A 9,514-nucleotide genomic window follows, 5' to 3' on the forward strand; every position below is an offset into this window, starting at 1 on the left:
TAGATTTGAACTGGGAAGCTGCAGAACTGGGAACGATCATTTTGTTCCATTTTTCTGAGTTTGACTAAATAAGTTAATTGCCCAAAGATGGAGATCTTGGGACTTACTTGCATGAACTGTGGCAACACAGTACGTGAGTTGCACACACAAGTAACTACAGAATCTTTGTGAGACACACAGACAAAATGAAACAACAGTTGGGAATAATTATGCAAGAATATATAAGCATTTTAAAAGTCTCTTTTTATCTGGGAGACTAATGCATGCTCAGGTGGCTAGAATGGGCACCATCCAAATACTCTAGGACTTCATAAATATTGTCTGGGCAGGGACTGCAGAGCTTGCTATGGTGCATTTGGGTGACCAGAAATGAAATAAGGAATCATGGTATTAGCAGGGTACGCTGAAAAGGGGATGCAATCCTTTGAGAAGACCCTTCAAATTGCAGGGGGTTAGGGCAGTTTAGGAATGCTTTCATAAGCACATGTGTCAGCTGGAAGTAAAATTCTGAGTTATAATAGCAGTGTCTTGAGTTAATATTGTTGCATCATTCCTTTGCTTCCACCATGTACTTTCAACAGCAATACATTGAAGCAAAGATTTAACTTTGATTGATGTTGCTGGAATCTGAGCATATGCTTAAGCCAATAACTCATGTTAAATCAAAGTATATTTTCTCTTTGCTTCAAGGCTGCCTAATCCTGTTCCTTCCTTATACCCTTTACCAGCAGCTGATAGCATCCCTGTTCCCTGCTACTTTAGCCTAAGAGAGCTAATTGTGCTCCTGAAAGTTGTACCTATGTAGAACATTTTGAAGCATGCTATTTTTGCATTTCGTTTTTGTTTGTTTGTTGTTGGTGGGGTTGTTTTTTAGTTTTGTTTTTGTTTGGTTTGGGGTTTTTTTCTTTTAATTGATTGGTGATACATTTTAATTTCCACATCTGGGAAAAGTACACCTAGTTGCATTGTATCCTTTATCCCTGCATGCGCTTATCCCTTTGGCTCTCCCATAAGTAGCTAGCATTCAGCCTGTCACAGGTACATGAGGCTAATAGTTCAATCACTGGGGAGAAGGGGGGGAGGAAGATGAAAGGGCAGGAAATGGCTGTCATGGCCCCAAAGGAAATATTTGTAGGAAAAGGAGCACAACAGCAAATAAAGTGCTAATTAATGTCCAATTCCAGCACTGATATACGGACCACAGCAGTAGGCAAAACCCAGCCTTCTGTTCCGCTGCCTGCTGAAGAGCTTTTGTGTTGTAGCTCTATGCAAGCATGCATCTGCAAGTTTTGAATTTATAAAATTTTCCAATCCCCTCCTCTCTATATGTTTTGTGTTTAACCAAGTTTTCGTTTTCAGTATTTTAATGGATTTTAGAAAAAATCTAGTTTGTCTATGCTGGTTCTGACTTGTTCTGTACATCCTGAATTTATAGTAGCAAACACTCTAACTGGAAATGCTCTGGGAGGTGGAACAAGGGCTTATCTGATAAGATGAATAACAGAAAAAAAAGAAAGGATATGAGAAGATTACACCCTCCCAGGCTTCATGAGCCTTTCCTGGGAAAAACTGGACTTCACTCTCAAATTTGGGGATCTGAAAAATACAGTGGCACTTACGGTACTAATTTACTGGCTTTGTCCAGCAGAAGGCATTGAGAGTGAACCTTCTGTCGGGGAGCATAATAGCAAAAGCAGCACTGTTTTAATGAAACACAGCAACTGGTACTTGGAACTGGCTAAATCTGTTGTTAAAAGAACAAACATGAAAGACAAAATTCACAAAGGAATGTCATGATGATCAATTATTTCTGGTGTTTAGTATCTGAGAATCACATCTTAAGGTAAAATGTTACTTGCTGATGACTGAATGCCAGAAATAATAATCTGACATTAAGCTTTTGTGAATCTGACCAAATGAAAGCCTTAAAAAAGGGAATTTATGGAGCAGAATACATTTGTTTCAGTGATGCACAGCTTTTAGAATATAAATGAGTGAAATATTACTCATTATCCCATAATCATAAAAAGAACACGATAGTTATTAAAAAAAAAAGAAAGCCCTAAAACAACCCCACAGTCAAATACAGTTAAGGATATTTTATCAACTGAGAGAAAACAAGAAACTTCAGAACCAGAATGGAAAGAAGAGTTTGGCTTTCCAATGTTTCCCATGGCAGCTTTACATGGACACAGAGTGGGACATTACTTACAGCACAGCACATATTGTGACTCCTAGGTTGAAGGCAGCTGGAATACCAGCTGACCCCATTGGCTCATGAAAGGGGGACAAGGGAGAGGCTCTCAATGAGAGATGCTTTCTACAGGGGAGTCATTTTCACAATTATAAATCTCAGCAATGATCAAAAGACAGCTATGGAAATAATTTTCATTCCACAAGTATTTCGGAGGCTTTATGTGTCCCTGATCCACACTATCAGACTGTGCTGAGATCAAATTGTTTGATGTGAGCCAAAACCTGTGCATGGTTCTGGCATGCCATGCCAGCATCCGACGGGGAGAGACCGTGTCTCTCCCTTTGAGTGCCGGCCTTGCCAAGTGCCGTGTTGGCATGGCTGGAGGTCCCTGCTCTCGCTGGGACAATCCCTCTGCTCCCACCCTTGCCCTTGTGGTCCTGCTGGAAGGTGCCCGCCCGGGAGCCAGCTATGATCCATGGCTCTTGCCTCTGCTGGCTTGGTAGAAAATGAAACCACTGCAGGATGCAGCTGCTGGAGTCTTAATGGGCTTTCTGTGATAATGCTTTGCTATGCTAAGTTTCTGTCTCAAGAAAGTGTGTACAGAAGAATGGTAACAACCTTTTTCCCAGTTTTTGCTGTGCGTGATGAAGATGGCAAATTTTAAATCTAGATTTAAGTTTAATCTTCTCTAGTTGCATAGCTATAAAGATATTTTTTTCATGCAGTACAATATGTTTAGAATCCTGCTATCAGTTGATAGATGAAAGCATTCTTGCAGATCTGATTTTTCCCAGTCTTACATATTAAGTCACAATTTTTTCCAGTGTGTATGATGCAGTTATGTTTAACCTTTTTTTTTCAGATGTGAAGGACTGCAAAACTTCAAATCCCTTGGGTCCAATTACGTTACATGCTGTAAAAATTACCTATCTCAAATCATACTATCACATTCTGGCCTTTGACTAACGTTTATCAGGTTGCTTTGCATAAACACCTTCCAAGTTCCCACAGCTCTGGAAATTTAAAATTTTTATTTATTCTCTTACTATTTCCTGGAGTCAATATTCAGTTCCTTCAGGTAAGTGACATTTTCATGGATGTAACCAATGGGAGAAATTGGACCTTTTTATTTGTAACAACATATAAAAGATGCAGAATTTAGTGCACAGCCTTCTACACCTCCCCCCACCTCCAAAGAAAAGGGCACTATCTTTAAGATCAGGCGTATAATTAAGAACATTTGATCCTTTCCCTCCTTTGAAGAGACAAGCTACTTTCTTTTTTTTTGTTGTTTTAATCTTGCAGGTTAAAAAAAAAGATCTGCATAGCACTCTGGTAAAGTAGAAGAGGATTTCCACCTTTGAAGAATGACTGCAATTCTAGTGAGGAACCTTTCGAAATTGTCTCCACTTGAGTTATTGCTTTGACACTGGGAGGGGCTTTTCAAAGGATAAATACAGAAGTTCAATAAACTTCATTTCCCAATGTCAAATGTATTGATGAAATCGAATTGAAAGTCATGGGAGATATGAAATTGCTTTCTCAGACTATGGACATGTCTCTGAAGGTTCCTTCTTGGATAAGAATCCCCACAAGCTGGATAAACACACATACGTTCATCTTAGCTGGGCTGGTAAAAACAGTGCTCATGTGAATGCTCCCATATTGCATCAGGCGTTGGCAAAGTATTTGGACAAACACATCACCAGACAAGATAGCTGTGATGGAGAAGGGCACATTTTCTTTTAGAGCATCAAGCAAAGTTTAGAGGCTTCAAAGGATTTAGACCAATTACAAAACAAAGATTATTTATTTCTGCAAGTGGAATTTGCTCAATTGTACATGAAATGTTTGTTACTTGAGCAGACTCAAAAAAAGTAGGACAATAGATGTATATTTGATGTAACATACCACTGAAGCTGGTCTGTTTCCAGAGCCTGACTGGACCTTGGCAAGCCACATTTCTTCAGTGACTTACAGCATGCAGGACAGGCATAGGAAACAAGAGATTTCCTGTTTTCCCAATGAGCTTTAATTGTTTCTTTGCTTGTGCTGAATTCACTTTTACTTTGGAAATTTGTACATAAGAACTGAGATTTGTCTATTTTAACAAGAATTTTGACAAGGCTGAGCCTGATTTGGCTGCACTGTAAACACTGAGGATTTGGCAGAGAAAGATGGCAATGTGATAGTTTTAAATAATTCAGCCAAACAATTTTTTCACACGCAGTTTTTCTGCACTTAAAAATACAAAGGCAAAGTAGAAAATGTCTTCATATTTAAGGAATTTTTTCCAAAGGTATGATTGATTTTTTTACATTATTATTATGGCCCATTATAAAATTATTTCTACTTACTGAGTTATTATGAAATTTAATCTTTAAACATTGTGATTCATTATAGCACTCAGAGGCTTCAATTAGGTTCAGGGTACCATGTGGCTTAATGGCTCAGCAAGCTTTCATGCTCCCAGTATTGGACCTTTTTACAACATTGACAATAAAAGGTAATTTAAAGAACAGGGGTTACAAAAGCCTTTCAAGCACAGAGAGAAAGCAAGAGATATTGGATCTGAATACTTAGTTCAGGTTTATTTTATTTTTAAATGATGTATGAATCAGTTATCTCATAACAACAAATAGATTATCATAAAGGATAGATACCTGCCCAAAGACTGGAATAGCATTATTCTAGCATTTGAAAACATCAAAACTCTCAGGAAGTTACAGTATCTCATCCCAAAGAGTTGTGGAAACACAGGCACAGGGAGAGCGAAGACTGAACAGCAGATACAAAACAGAATTAGGGCAGATTCCAAGTCCCTTAGTCCCAGGCTGTGCGCATTTTGCCCCTCTCCTCACTGCATGTAGAGAGAGCATGACAGGAGCAGTCATTAGTGTGAGATGCAATCAAACAAGTCATTTCAGGAGAGGGAGATTATGCTGCTTTTAGTATGGAAGTACCATGTAAATGATTATGTCTTATGTGGCAAAAGAGGGAGCATGTCATACAATAGAATATTTCTGATGCCTTAAACAAACAAAATCTTTTACATCTACATTTTTCTCTTTTATCATCATTATAAAGGTGTGAATTACCCATTGATATTCATGCTATTGTCAGAATATAAATTCACCATGGAAAAGAATGTTTTTATACAGCTTTACTTCTCTGAGATGTGGCTTCATCAGCATAATTGGATGGCATTTTTACCTGAACTGTACTGTGTCCTGTAGTCTTTTGAAGGAACAGAGACTCATTTACTTGTTTTATTTCCTGAGGGTAATTCTGAAATTATGTGTTAATCTCAAAGCATGTGTCCTCACTGGAGGTGAAGACACAATGTGGACTTTCTGTGGGGTCATGCTCCATCACCTACCTACAACTTGCTCCAGCAAGCTGCCTAATCCAGGGCTGGATTCCAGCATATCAGGCTATCTCCTTGGACCAAGTCTAACCTCCTGGCTCTCTGCAAAGTAGTGGTGTGAACCCTGCTGCCTCTGGAGAGCCTAGTGCACTTGATAGTGTAACCCCTTTCTTAGGTGAGAAGTATTGTCAGTTATGTCAGAGATGAGAAAAAAAAGCACAGGATGCAGAGTCTTAATTCCATGACAATTTAAATATTTTTAACTCTCTTTAGTCATTCCAATATTGACTAAATAACTCAGTTTGTGTTTGGTACCCCATCGTATCAGCAAATGTATGTAAACGGGTGTGTGAATCTGTACTGTTAAATAGTTGCTGAGCCAGCAGTTCTCAAGGTACTGCCTAATCCTTCACATGTCCTCATACACCTTTGAATAGTAGTAAGGTTTCCTTCCATCCCAAAAGATGTACTTCTACCATAAGACATAAAAAGTGATCTTAGATGCTATAAAAATTGTTGGACAGGCTTTTTTTTTTTACTCTCAGATGTCATAGCTGGTAAACACATATGAAGAACCACTCGGTTTATCTATGCTGGGAAGCTGGTCTAATGCTACAAGCCATTTTTCCATTAAGTTCAACCTACAGTAGAACCTGTTTCTTTTTCCATTGAATGCTCTATTTCAACAACTGTTTGTGAAGGCAACAAACATTGCAGGGTAAGTGAAATGTATGTTCAATCATTTGATGCTGAGAATATGGGAGAAAACTGGAGATTGCTCCTTTACAAATTGAGTTACGCCATGAATTATCTACATTTAAAATTTTGTTTCTTGTGGTGGGAAAAAAATAAATTGGGAAAAACTCAAATAAAATGTATTTCAAATTTATTAAAGCCCTTTAAAATATTGTGGCATTTTTTGCACTTTTTAGTTATGCAGAAAAAAAATGGCATTATAAAGGAGAATTAGGAAACTAAGTTTGAGCATTGCAAAGTTACAAGTGATAATATAATGGCTACTATTTTATTTTAGTGCCCTCACATCGTATAGCCCTTTATTTTCCAAATGAATATTACCCCACCACTTCAGGTTCTTCACTTCAGAGCAGTGCACTTCAGACCCAAATGAGTCAGGCTGGGTGATGGAGGGGTTGCTAAAACCTGGATCCCTGCACCACTGATTGCAGAAGTTGGAAGGCTTGCATGCATTGCAGGATTTTGTGAAGTGACTCCCTTTGGGTGCAGCTAAGGTAAGAAATTCAGTCTTTTATTTATGATGGTGAGGAAGGGACCTGTAAGAAGAAGGTATCTGAGGGCTGCCTTGAGATTTAGACTTTTTCCTGCCTGTGTTGCAGAGTTTCTCAGGGCTCAAACCATTTCAGTGCTCGCTAAGTGTTTTATGTATGACTTGTGAGGTTTGGGATCCTAGTGGGTATCATACCATGCCATACATAGAAATATCTATGCACACCCACAGCTGAAATCAGCGGCATTGCCAGCCCATGAAAAGCCCTTGGAGGGCTAAATAATTGCTTTCAAAATGCAACATTACATGAAAGTGTAATAATCCACCTGTTAATGAAAGACCCACTACAGATTATAACATATCTTAATAACTGTCTGATGAAACTGGATGGTATTCCAGAGAAAAGTAGGTAATATACAACAAAGATTTGAGATGAAGAGGTGAGGAACTAATAAGCTCATCCAAAACAGGATTTCTACCTGAATAGCAACTGGAAAAGGTTCAGCAAAGGACTGTCTTTCTTCATGAGAGAAAGGAAAGCTACTAAACAGAAGTAAAATGAGAGAAAAAGAATTTTTGGTAAAGTAAAGCCACAGACTAGATAACCAAAAAATTTCTGTGGGAAAAGCAAACAAGTCATCTAACAAAGCAAATAAATGTCTAATGTTTTGTACATTTATTGCACTATTGTGTGTTTAGAGAAATGAAACATTTGAATGCTATCAGCCTGCTGGGAGAAATTCCTACATAGTGTACAAAGTACTTTAGACTGGCAAGTTAGATGCACAGTTTTTGGAAATCAAAGACCCAGAAGTGAGAAGTCACACAGAAGCACCTGATTTGAACTTTGTTAAATTCAACAAAATTTTCAAAGATGATGAGCATAACTTTGAGGTTTGAAGTTTTGGAAAAGAAACAAGGCAGGCAGAAAGAGATCAGCAAACTGTAGGAGCAAACACAGAGAAACATGTAGAAGATTCTTAACTACAGAACTACAAACATGGTGTTAATGGTTGGGCCTCAGGAATGCCTTTGTTTTAGATACATATGTGTAAGGGACAAAACCATCCTGCAAATAATTCTAGAAAACCCCAAACATTGCTAAAAAGAAACAAGATGCATATACCTGCATGTTGAAGAAGTAAAGTCAAAGAAATCCTTTACATGAGAGAAACCTGAAAATGAGAGAGAGATGAGTGTTGTTTCCCCCCGGCCAGAAAACGAGTGATGAAGAAGCTGATGTTTCAGGCAATGCTGTTGACACTTTGGAGAGTTACAAGACAGTAGAGATGATTTAAGAAATTGCTGCTGTCTATTTATTTGTAAGTTGTTTCTTCTTATTTTAGTTCATGTTCTTGTAGCTCTCAACCAAGAGCTTTCCTCAATCACCGTCCAAGTAGTGATAAGATGATAACATTTATCCTCTTTCATTGGGTTAACTATTGCACATACATACATCTTTGGATCTATCATCAGTTGGATTGTCTCCCCTCTTCTACAAGAAAACCACTGCAGATTCTTACTCATCTGCTTAGAAACTTCCTTTTAATTTTCTGCTACTTCTTTTTCTCTACAGCCACTTCAATCTATTTTTACCAACAATGTTTCTTTGTAAATTGCTCTTCCCTCTACCATCAGTCTTTCCCTTTGTGTGGTTTATAGATGTTTTGATTTATTAAATGATATTTATTACTGTAACCACACTAATAAATAAATAATCTAGCATCTGAACATCTGTTCCAAACAAAAGGTTTTTCCCAAATCCAGGGCACAAAATTCCAGCTCCAGCACTGAAGTTGTGACAGGAACAATTCAATTACAGTGAAATTTTTACACAACTGCTGTTTTTTCTCCCCTGTTTGCTGTAACTGAAAAATCTAATATTTTTCATAAGTAACCTGTATGGGAATAGAAGTGGTCACAACACCAAGCCTGCCTCCTGCGGGAGGCATATCAAAGACCCTACAGAAGTCAAGATATATGACTTCTATAGCCCTCCCCTATTCCACTGATGCAGTCACTCCATCATCAAAAGCCACTAGGTTGGGCAGGCAGGACTTGCCTTTAGTAAAGCTGTGCTGGCTGTCCCAAATCACCTTCCTGACCTCCATGGACATCACTTCTAGGAGGATCTCTATCATACTGTACCAGTGACACGGCCATGAGATTTGAGCACATCAGTGGATAAACTCCAACTCCAAAATCACAGTTGACCAACAGCTTAGAAATGAATGTTCTGGCAGTAGTTGTCTGTGGGTAAGTGAATTGCAAAATGCAGCAGGAATAGCACAGAGATAGCCATTTTAATCTCTGCTCCCAAAACGACACAGCTCACTTATTAAAAATGAGATGTCCAAGCACACCTCTCTTTCTTGGTCCCACTATTGTCCAGTATGATGATTTTTGACAAAATGCATTTCTCATTAAGCTTTGTTTACTGCTGAAAAGCTCTGTGAATTGATGTCTGGAATGCTAGTCACAGAAAAAAATTATTACAAGGACTGCAGGACAGGGTTGATTTTTTTTCTCATCATGTGGCTATAAATGCCAGTTAGACTTTGGCAATTCAGAACCTTCATTGTGGCTTTTCCTCATCTGCATGCAAATTAGCTTCTTAAATATAATGTTCCTCCAATTTCCTCTCTAGACCTCTTAAGGGAAGCTTGTTATGATGCTTTTAATGGAAGTGTTATCATGTATTGGT

Source organism: Ammospiza caudacuta, chromosome 1 (genome assembly GCF_027887145.1).
Source record: "Ammospiza caudacuta isolate bAmmCau1 chromosome 1, bAmmCau1.pri, whole genome shotgun sequence".
NCBI lineage: Eukaryota > Metazoa > Chordata > Aves > Passeriformes > Passerellidae > Ammospiza > Ammospiza caudacuta.